A 14,401-nucleotide genomic window follows, 5' to 3' on the forward strand; every position below is an offset into this window, starting at 1 on the left:
AACTGGGAATTTAAACTAGGAACAGCTGTCCTCGGCTTGCTGCTTCTATTTTTGTACCTGGAGCTGTTGTCAGGGTCCATCTCCTCTCCCCGTGCAGCTCCTGCTTCCAGTCTGCAGTGTCCCCCCTCCATGAATCCTGCTAGGTGTGGGGCTTGGGGTGCAGGGTACCAGGGGTGCTCAGCCCTACCAGAGCTGTCTATCCCTGTTTAAGGACTGTATCCGCTTGAGAATAATGGGAATAAACCACTTGGGCAAAACCATGTCTGCAGACTCAAAGCCTCATACAAAACAGGTCCTTGAAGGCATAAAAATGTAGGGGTTTTCCTAAAACATCCTTGTGTGTTGTTTTGTTGGTCAGGCTGTTCCTAGAGTGGGGGAAAGCCATCCTTCCTTGATGTGGGATATTCAGTATCCGTTATATTTATTGGGCTGAGCTTCGGAATAAATGTTCTGCTTGGTGCCTTGTGTCCTGTCCATGTCGCTGCATGGTGAGCAGTGGAGCAGAGACAACCAACAGACCTGTTCTCACCCTGAAATGAAGCTCTTTGTGATGGCTCCAGAAAAAAACCCTCACTTCCCCCCCCGCCAAAAAAACAGTCCTGCAAGTTTCTCCCAAAAGAAACACAGAGTGAAAATTAAGTTTAAATTATTATCTTTCTCCTAAATCAAATCTCAAAGGCGCCAATTGCCCTTCAAAGGGTCAAGCTTTTAGCCCACAGAATTGTAATTAATATATTATTGACCTAAACAACAGCCATAAGCTACAGGCCACCTTTGTCTCCTTGCTTGGCTTCTTCTCCTTCCTGGTACAGCACATTTGGGCCAGGAAAGTGGTCCTGGTAAAGGTGGGATGGAGAGGGCTCGTAAATCTCATTCACAGCAGCCTTCCTTCCCTTCCCTTCCCTTCCCTTCCCTTCCCTTCCCTTCCCTTCCCTTCCCTTCCCTTCCCTTCCCTTCCCTTCCCTTCCCTTCCCTTCCCTTCCCTTCCCTTCCCTTCCCTTCCCTTCCCTTCCCTTCCCTTCCCTTCCCTTCCCTTCCCTTCCCTTCCCTTCCCTTCCCTTCCCTTCCCTTCCCTTCCCTTCCCTTCCCTTCCCTTCCCTTCCCTTCCCTTCCCTTCCCTTCCCTTCCCTTCCCTTCCCTTCCCTTCCCTTCCCTTCCCTTCCCTTCCCTTCCCTCCCCACATCCCATATGTATGTGTATAGTGTGCGTATGTGTATATGCAGTACAGGTACATAGAGACAGGGTATTTACACATACACATGCCAAAACAGCACATCATTGTCATTTATGATTGATTTTACGATTTATTACCTCTAAAATGACCCCCTTTCTGATGTACCACCCTGTGTGATGACGGGCCATGAGTGGGAGTACAGCATTGCCCGGGCTTGGGTGACAGGTGACACCTCAGCTGCATTTGGGGCAGGACTTTGAGGTGATCCCAGGTTTTTGCAGGCACTGGGGTGTGCAGGGAGGATCAGGACAGCACTTCCCAAGACAGGAGGCTGCTGGTGCCAGGTTCACCTGCTCCGTTACCCAGTGCCGCGTGTTTATGTTGTGGCTACAAGCGTTAAGTGGGAGCAGATTAGCTGTGTTTCTGCAACTACCAACCTCGCTGTTGTGACATTTTCATCTGCCCCACTGTTGTATAACCCTCTGCTCCTGGTGAAATTAAGAGCCAGAAAGAAATCCCTTCCTTCTCCAACCCTCACGCCAGAGCAGCTCAACCCCAGCCTTGGGCATCAAGTTCCAAATCTTTCCCTCCAGCACAAGCCTGAAATCCCCTGTCTTGCCATGTGGACTTGGGCTGCTCTGGAGTCAGCAGATATGAAAAGCCTTGTTTGTACCGGTGTACTTCAGCATCACATCTGGCTCTGCTTATCTTCAAGGGCTCCCAGTCCTCTTCAGGTCAAAACAATTTAGGAGCTGGTCCTGGAAAGCCCATCTTTCACTTCTCTGGTGCACAGCAGCAGAAGCCATCAGCAAGAGCAGCAGCTGCCCATGCTATGGCAGACCCTTACCCTACCTTCTCCCTCAGAAAAGATATAGTAGGATGGAGAGCACCCCTGAAATGGTCCAAATCACAGCCTGCAGAAACCTGGCTGGTGGATCCAGGACTTTTTCCTTCGGTCTGGAGCCCAGCGTGGGGTTCATGAAGTTGGGAATAGTGGCCTGCTACACCTTCCCAGTCAGTGGCCCCAGCCCTACGATGTGCCCAATGGACCAGAAGTTGTCCATTGTATCCTCTCGATTTAAGAGACTCAGAAGAGGATTTGCCGCTTTGCAACTTTGCAGTTTAAGGCCAGGTGGAGAGGGGTGAGGCTCAGGAAGGGTGGAGAGAAGTTGGGGCTTTTACTGATGCCTCTGCAGCACTGCCCTTCCAAGTTTTAAGAGTGTCTTTGCTTAGCAGCTTTCTCCTACCTCGACAGTAACCCTTGGGATGGCAACTTGGTGGGGTGCGTGTGGGAGATGATGAAAGACAGGGAGATGAAGAAACTTGTACTAAACACTGTTGGCTCTTGGCCTGAGACGCTGGGCCTGCTCAAGGCCTTGCCAAGATCGTTTTCTCTGGGAGGATACGCTGATGTTGACAGCCAGGTATTTCTTTGATGCAATTCTGTGTATTACCGGGGAAAGTACGTAAAGTCCCATTTCTCTGAACACCACGGGGCCACATCGGCTGCCACAGCCTGGAGCCCAAGCCCGAGCCTGCCTGGAGCCACCCTGCACACCCCGGGTGCCTCCCTGCACCCTCGCCTCGCACTGCGTTTCCCCAGATCCTTTTCTGGAACCTCCCTGGCACTTTGCTGGCTTGCTCTTTGCTTTCTCATCCCTCTGACATACTTAAAATACGCACACACCCCCTTTTGTGCAAGCAATTACAACCCAGCCAGGGCCCTGGCAGGATGAGTAGTCTCTCCTCCATCCTCTACAGAAATTCCCATGGAAATTTCTCACTTTTGAGTGATTTTGAGCCTTTTCAATGGTAGTTCAAGGCATGCATGAGAGATTTTCCTGTTTTGGCTTTCACCAAACAAGGCTGAGAATGCCTTCCTTGCTTGAGTACCAAGGCAATGTAGCAAACTGGCCAACTTGATGCTCATCTTCAGCAGAGCAGGCCCTCAGATAAAAGTGAGGACTGATAGTGCCACAGCTCTTGGAGGAGAGGAGGTGTCTGCAGGATGCCTGAGTCCTTCCTGGTGGAGAGGATTGTTGGTCCTCTGCTACTGCCTCTGTCCCCAGAGAGCAGCCCCACGGGGTGTCCAGCCCACACTGACCCTGGGCATGGAGCAGAACCAGTCAGGGGATTCCTCTGGGTCAGCCAGCACTTGTGACAGAAATATTTTTTTCCCAGATGCCCCTGGATCCCTGGAAGTATCCGAGGCCAGGCTGGAAGGAGTTCGGCACAGCCTGGGAAAGTGGAAGGTGTCCCTGCCCATGGCAGGGGATGGGACTGGATGAGATTTGAGGCCTCTTCCAACCCAAACCGTTCTGGGAGTCTGTGGTTTTACGAAAAAAATCTTTCTCGGGGTGGAGAGGAAAACCCAGGGAGAGGTTTGCAAAGACCAGACCACCCAGAGGCTGACCTGAGCTGGGAGAAGCGGGAGTCTGTATAAGCCATGCCTGAATGCTGTTCTGGATGGATGCTCAGAGGGAGACAGGGACGAACAACGGCAGCAATGCAATGGGGGAGAAAAAGGAGCTTGTTTGGTGGGGGGAAAAGTACCAGATCTGGGGGTCTGCCCAAGATAATTTTGTGCATGGGCTGTCAGGCAGAGAGAGGAACCCAGGGGGCCACTTGGGGCATGGAGTGCCCCAGGTTTCCACCACGCTTCTCACGTGACTAGTTTTTCTTGGGAAAATGAATCCTTCTTTTGCAGCATTCATGAGAGTGGCCCACGCACGGAGCAGCATAAAGAGGGAATGGCCTTTTTTGGCCGCTGTGCTGGGGACAGAATGTCTCGGAACATAATGAATGAAACACAGATATGTGAGCGGTGCTGATGCCGCCGCGTGTTACCCCCGTCAGCATCCTGGCGTGAGCCGGGGGCCATGGCCAGCACACTCACATGTGGAGCAGCACAATGGACATGGAGACCTCCTCTTCTGCAGGACAGACCCCCGTGGCTCCTCCGTGGGGCAGCGCAGCAGACACCGAGTGCAGGGAACGCACCGTGAGAGAGAGCGGAACATCTGGGCTGCTGTTCAGTAAACAAGACGTGGGCAAGTCACGCCCCTCCAGATAATCTCTTGTTCAAAGTGAAAGCTCGCCACAGAAATTTGGAAAAGGAGGTGGAAGGAGTGGGGCAGGACTCCTATTATGCTTGGAAACTATTTAAATATGTCAATATTAAGGGAGCGTAATTACCACTCAAGCAATTCCAGCAAACAAAGTCGGTAACAGTGCCTGCTTTACGGGAAGTGCATTTCCTCTTGGCAGTCTCCTGGCTGGGGATTATTGAGTGTGCAGTTCTCCCTCCATCCTCTTCACTTGGGAACCAGGACCTCCCAGCTGGGCAGGGCTGCAGAGCAACAGGCTGGGGTGCTGTGACATGAGGGACCATGAGGGTCAACCTAACCCCCTTGTAAGTGGTGCCCTAACCCCTGGTAAGGTCTGCTGCAGGTCTGAGGACACTGAGCAGCCCCATGGTGCTGAGAAGCACCACCCCATGCTGTCCTGGGAGTCAGTGGTGACCAACACTTCTGTGGTCAAGGTCACCAGCAGCAGCCCAGTGCTGCTCTGCTTCCCAGAGCATCTGCCTGGATCTTCCATTGCAGCCATGCTGCAGAAAGAGTCAGAGAAAGGAGAGGGCTGTGGTTCAGGGGCTGGAGTCCATGCCCAGATCTCCTGAGTCAGCTCCCAGCACCACCACCCATGCCCATGTCATGTCAGAGAAGTCACTTCACCTCAGTGACGCCGGCTCCGGCCTCAAAACCCTTCTGTGGTCCAGCTGTGCGGCAAGGCAGGGTCGCTCTCTGGCCTGGGGAAGCTGCTCATGGCCTTAGACCCCTGCTTTGAAAACACTGATCCCAAAAGTCAGTTCCTTGAGCCATTAGTCACTGAAGAAACAACAGCTTCCCAGAGCTGCTGAGAACCTTCCCAGGGCTGCTGGGGGGAACAGCCTCCCCCTCCTGTCGGAGAAGCTCGGGGTGCAGCGGGGCTGGCACACCATCCAGAGAGACACTGAAACTGGATCATTCCCATGAACAATGGGAATTATCTCATGGGAAAGCTGCTCTGTGGAGTGGCCACCCTGCAGCTATCCCCTCTGGGATCACACACAGGTGCTGATGACCACTCAGCTACCCAATACCATCTACACAATAACCCACTAAGGACACAAAACCCCCCAGTCTTCAGCTAAAGAGGTGCAATTAACCTGCATCACTCATTAGAGAGGGCCTGTGTATAATCCTCATTACTGAATCTGCATTTTTTCCATCACCTCTGTCTGCTGTGCAAGTCCTTTCATCTACACATTGCAGATGGTGAACCAAGATCTCAGGAGTGTGGAATGAGAGGAGCTTTAAGTTCCCTTTCAACCCAAACTGTTCTGGGATTCTGTGATTTTGACACCCCTTTGACTAGTTTTGAATTGCACTGACTCAGCGTTGCCCAGGATGTTCTTTACAAGCCTGATGCGAAGTGTGTGAGTGCTTGTTATTGTCCATAACACATGGACCATGGTATGAACCCTTTTAAATTTGTCAAAAGCACTTGAATATTTTAATTAATTCCTTTTCTTTTTTTTTTTCAATACCCACCCAATTTGAGCCCTAACCCCATCTCATGGCTGTAGAGGAGCTATAACAAAAGATTAGCTCATGTTTAGTGCCTGAAAGGCATCTTGAAAATGTAAAATGACACGGAAATGCCCAATAATCATATTTTGTTATCAACACTCCCCTTCAGCAATGCCCTTAAGCTTAACAAATGCTGGCTGCAAGCAAAGCAGATGTCCTCTCCTTATTTTTGAACAATCCCACCCCCTGCCCTGAAGTTTGGAGCACCATGATGATACCTGGCCAGCTGAGGACATAACTTTTTCAGGGGTTTTGGGTCTCCCCACAGTTTCAAATCTCCAGTTTCTGTTGCTCAATTGCTGCTTGCAGTAGCTTGGAGGAGCCCAGCAGGTGAGGGGACAATGTGCATGTCCCAAACACAGATAGCTGCACGGCTGTGGAGCCAAGGGCTGTGGGTAAGAGCACACATGAGGAACACAGGACGTGGCTGGAGATGGGGCCATATGGAGGGAGGGCAGCTCTTTTCTGGGACAAACCTTGTTCTTGCTCCTGGAGCAAAGCACAGAGCAGGAATGAGGCCAAGAAGCGGCCATGCACTTTAGTAAAACTTTGACACTGTCTCCCACGTCATTCTCCTGGAAAAGCTGCAGCCCGTGGCTTGGACAGGTTCAGTCTTAGCTGGGCTCAGAAGAGGCTGCTGGCCAGGCCCAGAGAGTGGTGGGGAAAGGGGCCACAACCAGCGGGGGCTGGGCACTCTTGGGGTTCCCCCAGGGCCCACGATTGGGGTCACCCCAACCCCCTGCAGCTCCAGGCTGGTATGAATGGGCTGAAAAGCTGGGAAAGGCCCTGGGGGTGCTGGTGCCAGCAGCTGTACACGAGCCCAGGGTGCCCAGGTGGGCAAGAGGCCAGTGGCCCCTGGGCTGTCCCAGCCAGGGTGTGACACAGCCCCAGGGCAGTGCCCGTCCCTGTGCCGGCACTGCTGAGGCACCTCCAGAGCTGGGGACAGCTCTGGGCCCTCAGGACAGACAGACACTGAGGGGCTGGAGCGTGTCCAGGGCAGGGAACGGAGCTGGGAATGGGCTGGAGCCCCAGGAGCAGCTGAGGGAGCTGGAAAGGGGCTGAACCTGGAGAAAAGGAGGCTCAGGGGGGACCTTGTGGCTCTGCACAGCTCCTGACAGGAGGGGACAGCCGGGGGGGTCGGGCTCTGCTGCCAGGGAACAGGGACAGGAGGAGAGGGAACAACCTTGAGTTGTATCAGGAGATAGTCAGGTTGGATATTGAGGAAAATTCCTTCATGGAAAGGGTGGTCAGACCTTGAAAGGAGCTGCCCAGGGAGGTGTTGGAGTCCTCATCTCTGGAGCTGTCCAAGGAGTGACTGGACGTGCCACTCAGTGCTCTGGGCTGGTGACAAGGTGTGGATTGGTCACAGGATGGACTTGATGGTCATGGATGTCTATTCCAACTTCATGGATCCTGTGAATCTGTGACTGTAGAGGAGACAAGGCCACCCAAGATGTCTGAAACCTCTAAAGCACTTCCAGAAAGGCTCAAAAGAACTGGCTGTGCATGAGAACTGATTTGCACAAAAAGTGAGAAACTTCTCTCCAGGTGAGGAAAACTTCTCTATAAAAGTGTCCCCATGAAGCCTGGGCACTCCCAGGACCTGGACATCCCATCAGCTGGATGGGTCAGTGCTGGAGCCAATACTGGGGACTTCTCCTCCTTCTCCTCCTTCCTTTCCTTCCTTTCCTTCCTTTCCTTCCTTTCCTTCCTTTCCTTTCCTTCCTTCCCTTCCTTCCCTTCCTTCCCTTCCTTCCCTTCCTTTCCTTCCTTCCTGTCTTTATCTCTCTCTTCCCTTTCACCCTACCCCATTTTCCAAATCCCACTGCTGTGTGCTTACATCGGGACAGCAGGGATTTACACACCAATTTCCATGACAAGTGTGTAACTCACTCATAAAATTTTGTAAGATTTCACAGACCCTCTGACTTTTCTCATTCCTTTGATCACGAGCACCTGCAACTCCTGGGTGCTCCCTTCTCCTTAGGGTTGCGATTCCTCAAAGTTGCTGCTGTGTGAGGTCCAGCCCCCAGTATCCCAGCAGAAAAGTGACGGACAGGACTCCCCATTCACATCTTTCTGGGAGGAACCTGAGCTGAGCTGCTGCATTTTCCTGTGTTTCACCCCTCATTAAGTGCGCCCTTGCTTGTGATTCTAAATTCTTGCTGAAAAGCCACCACTGGGACAACAAATATTATTCAATGTTTTGTATGTTGCCCGCTGGCGGGGGCAGGGGGCAGGCTTATCTCTGCACTCAGAAGGCACCACACTGCATCATTTCTTTTGCTGCTTCCCTCAGATCATACCCACTCGTCCCAAAGCTGTGATTTTCTGTCCGTGGTTTTCTCCACAGACAGCCCCAGGTGACAGTGTTTGGGGCTGCCACTGCTGCAGTATCAGCCGGTGCCTCCTCCAGCACGGCACGGTGCGCATTCATCTGCTCCCCACAGCTGTGATTTGATAAAATAATGCCTGGAGCCCAGCTTTGGGATCCCGTAGATGGCTCCCCACTTGTGCCAGGCTCCTGCTCTCTCTCACAGCTCGCTGTGACGTGGGGCCAGGAGCTGTGGTGTGTGTGGTGTGAGGAGGGAGAGTCACTAATGCACTCTGGGAGTCAATTGCTGGGAAAAAAAACCCAAAAAAAATCCTTAGGGGAGGCAGCAGAGGAAGGTCCTTCCCCTTGTCTGCCCTGCTGCTGTAGGGTGTGAGTGAGGACGGGCCCTCGCAGCCACCACCGCGCTGAGGCCCCATTAATTGTGAGAGTTGACAGCAGCAATTACTCAGCATGGGAAAGACAAGGAGCTGCTGGAGCCAGTCCAGAGGAGCTGCTGCCAGGGCTGGAGCCCCTCTGCTCTGGAGCCAGCCTGGCACAGCTGGGGCTGTGCAGCTGCACAAGAGAAGGCTCCAGGGAGAGCTCAGAGCCCCTGCCAGGGCCTCAAGGGGCTCCAGGAGAGCTGCAGAGGGACTGGGGACAAGGCATGCAGGGACAGCACACAGGCAGTGGCTGCCACTGCCAGAGGGCAGGCACAGATGGGATATTGGGAACCAGGAATTGCTGGCTGGGAGGGTGGGCAGGCCCTGGCACAGGGTGCCCAGAGCAGCTGGGGCTGCCCCTGCATCCCTGGAAGTGTCCAAGGTCAGGCTGGATGGGGCTTGGAGCACCCTGGCACAGTGGGAGGTGTCCCTGGCCATTACAGGGGGTTGGAACAGGAAGAGATTTAAGATGCCTTCCAACCTGTACCATTCTGTGTTTCAAACCCTGAGTGCCTCTGTTAGGATGGAAGGCTCCAGACACAGAGAGGAGGTGCCCAGTGAAATGAAGACAAAAAATGGTGGAGTTGATGGTGGTGCCTGGGGACGGGGCTTGCTCCTGCGTGTGGTGGCAGGAAAGATGCTGATGTTCCACAGCATAGCCCAGACTGTTCTGATCTGATCCCCTTTGCCCATCAAAGTGTTGTAATACTGCCTGGTCACTGCCGATGAGGTGGAAGAGGCAGAAAAGCACAGCCAGAACTGCCCCAGCAGCACATCCTGGGCTGTCTTGGGGCTCTCTGCATTCACAGCAGTGCAGGGATGTGGAGAGCCATGCCATGACATCCATGCCAGCTGAGGGGGTGGTCCTGGATGTGAGTGTCCAAGGCTGTGCTGGCCTTGTCCCTGCTGTAATTTAAGTTCTGGGCAATCACTTCAGCCCAGACTTTAATTTTTAAATAAAATTAGGGGAGGCTAATCCCAGCCAAACCATGCACCTTTTGGCCATGCAGAACATGCTATATATCATATTGCATCCCACCCTGCCATCCTGAGAAGAGAGGCTGGTCCATCCTCTTTGCTCCACCTTCATCACTCCTGGGGCCACAGGGGACGCAGGCAGAAAATGTGGGTTGCTCACAGTTTTGTCTGGCTGACAGCACCCTGCAGCTGCTTCCATGCCCTTTTCTTGTGGGACACATGGCTTGGGAAGGATGGACTTCTCCAGGGGGAGACAGTTGTAGTTCATGGCTGAAACTGAGTTCCTGAAATTGAAGGGCTGTTAGGAAGAGCCCAGCCAAAACCTAATGTGGATCGAAATACAGGAGCTGGAAGCCTGAATCCTTTGAGATCAGTGAATCCCTCGAGGCTGATGATAAAAACACTGTTGTCTTCAGTAGGGCCAGAGCACAAAGACAAACCCAGCTGTGTTACGAGGAGAAATTTTTCTCCCAAAGCATCAGGTCACTTAAAAGAGTGATTCCTGGCTGTGATCCCAACAGTATTGCACTTGGAGGGAGGACTGAGACACTAACACTGAGCAAGCTTGATTCTTCACGTCTGGTTTATTTATTTGATGAAAAATTTTCAAGGAATGAATGAGAAAAGTAGTTCTTATTTTTTTCTGCTGTGTAAATGTTGGAGAAAATAATTTCTCTTCCCTGTAATTACCCTTGGGGAGGAACTTCTGTGACGGGCATTTCACCCCAGCTGTCACTGAGAAAGATGGATTGGAAGATGTAGAAGGGAAATAAGGAGATTTAAAAATAATCTAGATTCCATTTCTCTGTCAGATGTAATTTAAAGAGAGCCTAACTGTCCACATCTCGTTGCCTGCAGACAAAACACGGTGCAACGTAGATCCCTTTAGAGGCACTTGAGGTGATTAAAAGAAAGGCTTTCACAGAACATATTTCCTTGAATAAACACCAGTCTTAGTCCCAACTTCTGCCCCAGGTACCCCACCACTGTGATCTCTGCATCTCCCAAAATGGATGGGAGAAAAAAACAACACAACCTGTGGGTGCAAAACACCAAGGAAAGAGGATTGTTCTCCTTGGTAGCCCAAGGTTTCCAGGGAGATATGCAGCCAGCCTGATTTCATAGAAATGTTAAATATCCAGCTCTGAACAGCCTCAGACACCCCTGGCCTGGAAAGACCTGCAGAGGCAGAGCATGCTGCTTGTGCCATGTTTTCATATGGATGCAAGCTTGGCTTTTGACCACAGTGTCCTAATGGAGATTAAACAACTCCGCAAACATCTGCTCTGTGGTGATATCAAGTGGGGACTGGATGAATTTACCAGTTTAGATGGAACTGGGGAACTTCTGCTAATGCACTTGAACAACAAAGGTGCACAGATGGCAACTGAAATGCTTAGGGAACTTCTTAAGAAAAATCCAGCTGAGCCTTATAAACAAATGTCCTTTGTAAAACAAACATCCGAGGAGTGAGGGAGACTCTGTCTGAACCACTTTAATTAAAGTATTAATTTTTTTGCCATCAGGGACCTGCCTGAAGCGTGAGATGTTTAAATTATCAGTATGGCTGTAGGGAGTAAAAACGGGAGGCAAGATTTTCATGTGGCCCATCAGTGCTTGTTAAGGAAAGGGCAATTGGAAAAAAAAAAAAAAAAAAAAAAAAGAAACCAGCTTTATGCAATTCTGTCCTACTCATTTTAGCGCAGGCAGAGGTGCTTTGTGCAGGCAAGCACCTTGTATGCATTCACAGAGGCCTTTGAAGCTGCCCAAACACAAAACATCAGGCCAGTGGAGCTTTGCCTCGCCTGACACGCACACGAGTAAGGGCAGGGGAAGGCAACAGCTTGGCTGGTGACTTTGAACTCATGCATGCACTTTCCAATCATTTAAACGGCCTGGCCAGATAAACATCAGCACCCAGGGATGCACGTTAATATTCACCAGAACAAATGTTCCAGGTTTTCAGCCCATAACTTATTCAAACCAGCTGGTGGGGAGCAGCGCTGCTGAACTCACGTTGCCTTTGCACCCAGAGCGTCCCAGGGAAGGGACTGGGCTGACCCCACACACCTGCCCACGGGCTCTGAGGGGATTGTGCCCACTGCCCCGCTCCGGGGAGACCCTACCTGCAGGGCTGCCTCCAGCCTGGGGTCCCAGCACAGGAGGATGTGGAGCTGCTGGAGAGAGTCCGGAGCAAGCATCAGGTTGGTCAGAGGGATGAAGCAGGTCTGGTATCAGGAAAGGCTGAGAGAATTGGGATTGCTCAGCCTGCAGTGGGCAAGCTCTGAGGCGACCTAATTGTGGCCTTCCAGTGCCTGAAGGAGCCACCAAAAACATGGAGAGACTATTTACAAGGGCTTGGAGTGACAGGACAGGGGGGAATGGCTTCACACATCCAAGGGCAGCCAGGCCCTTCCAGGGGCTCTGCAGTTCTTGCTGCCCACAGCAAGGTTTGAGGCCAAAGGACTGCCTGAGGCACTGATGAGTAAATGCCAATTAAATATAACTCATATTCTGGTCTGTGGCTCAGCAGGACAGCCAGACACGATCTCCACCCCCAGCCTGTACCATCAGATGGAATTAGCAGCTTTCTCACCGAGAGCTCACGCCAAGACATGGTGCCCTGGGGCAGGGGTGAAGGGCACACATTCCAGGGTGATGTCCAGGGGCCCGGGCTCAGCCAAGCCCCACAGTGAACCACTGAACCACCTCCTCTGGTGGCCTGATGGCTGTGTCAGACTTGGTGCACGTTTGGTGGAGGGAGATGGAGGAAAGGGAAGGGGAAGGTGGGCTCTGCAGAGCACGGGGGGGAAGGGTGTGCTGTGGGTTACCAGAGTTGCATTTTCCTTCCTGTACTGGTTTTACTGACCTTGGCACACCCAACCAGCAAGGACAAAACAAGAACACACTGAAATCATGGAACCATGGGATGGCTTGGGTTGGAAGCGACCTTTAAAGGGCATCCAGTCCAGCCCTCCTGCGAGGGGCACGGACACCTCCAATACACTGAGAGTCCCTCTAAAAATTGATTTTGCTATGCTTTGAAATGACACAAGCCAATGGCAGGGATGCGTGCTGGTGTTTCTGAAGGCCACGTGACAGACATTGTGCAGGGACTGGGGCCAGTGGCTTGAATTTTCATGGGTTAAGGGGTCTGTGCCTTCACTGCTTAATCACAGCCAGCCACATGTGGACAATAGGGACTTCCTTGTCTTCTTTGGAGGCAAAATAAAAATCATTCACATGCTGGAGGATGGATGACTTGTGCCGTAATAATAAAAATTACTATATGTGTTGTGCCAGTCAACTTCCCCTTAAAACCAATCCCTGCCATGTGCTTTTTTCCCTGGCATTCAATTTAAAAAGTATTTCCCATTTCTTTTTTTTGAATCAGGACAGAAAATGCTGTCATGTCAGGGACAGTCAGGTGATTTTTTACTGTGCAAAGCAAAATAATTTCACTTCACAAACAGCCATGGGAGGCCTTACCTCAGGTACTGTCCCGTTACCGGGAAATCAGCTCAACAAAAGGACTCCGGTTTCTCAGCAACCACAGGAGTAATGCACTGGACCTTCCTGTAAGCTTGCTACTTAGATTGGAGGCATTTCACAGGATAGGAGGCTTCAGAAAAAGAAGAATTCTATATTGATGCTCAGCTGTTTCATATTTATTTGCTAATGTATCAAATGCAGCATAATGGCCAAGAGCTGCAAACCTTGGCCCAAGCCAGGGCTTCCTGAGGCCCACAGAGCAGACCCACTCACACCAGTGGGAGCTGGGGCTCTGCAGGAACCAGAGAACAGCTCAGAACACAAACAGCTGAGAGAAAAACTTTTCAGAAATCCATTAAAGAAAAGGCTGGTGCCAAATCAATACAGACTGCATGACAGATTAGCTGATGTACGAAACAGGAAAGAGTGAATTGTGCGCTCACCTTTCCTGCGCTCATTTTTAGCACATCCCATCTGCCCCCCATGGCCTGGAAGGAGATCAGGTGGATTTGTGGGCACACAAAAAGTTACCCCGAAGAACTGGACTCAATGGTTTTACCACAGGTTTTTTTCTTCAACTGCATATAGTCCCAAATAGATTCCTTCTGTTTCTTTATACACTGAGCTGACTCAGAAGCTAATTCACAGGGTATTTAGTGCAAATAGTTTCTGACAATAGTCAGAATTCCAATTCCATGGCAATTCTAACTCGTCATATCTAGTATGAACCAAATACCAAGTTCCTACTCTCGCACTTAAGTCACAAATTTTACAATTGAAAAGGCTTTGCAGGTTTTAGGAACACACAGTGGTTGGCCTGATCTTATTTGCCAGCCATTCTTAGAGAAGAAGAAGCTGTATTTAATATGTTGCTGTCTAATTATGAGGCTCAATTTAGTGGTCTGTCTGCTGCTCTCATGCACTGATGCTTGTATTGTAGTAAAAGCTGAAAAGTGCCTTTACAGTGCATTGTCTAGTAAAGCAGGGGGATGCACTGGTCAAGCCACTCTGCGCAGAAGTGTCCTCCCCCTCAGGCCACCAGTCCCCATTTTCTCCTTTGCTGTGGTTCCCATGCAGTCCCCCTCCTTATTCTGGGCTTCCCTGAGATCCTAAGAAACCCCGCAGCTTTTGTCCTGGGAACGAGGGTCTAAGCACATGGGTATATCACATAGTCATGGAATGACAGAATTATTTAAGTGGAAAAGGACCTTAAATCCCATCCCATCCCATCTCCTGCCATGTGCAGGGACACCTCCCACTGTCCCAGGGTGCTCCAAGCCCTGTCCAGCCTGGCCTTGGACACTGCCAGGGATCCAGGGGCAGCCCCAGCTGCTCTGGGCACCCTGTGCCAGGGCCTGCCCACCCTCCCAGC

Source organism: Anomalospiza imberbis, chromosome Z, assembly GCF_031753505.1.
Source record: "Anomalospiza imberbis isolate Cuckoo-Finch-1a 21T00152 chromosome Z, ASM3175350v1, whole genome shotgun sequence".
Taxonomy (NCBI): domain Eukaryota; kingdom Metazoa; phylum Chordata; class Aves; order Passeriformes; family Viduidae; genus Anomalospiza; species Anomalospiza imberbis.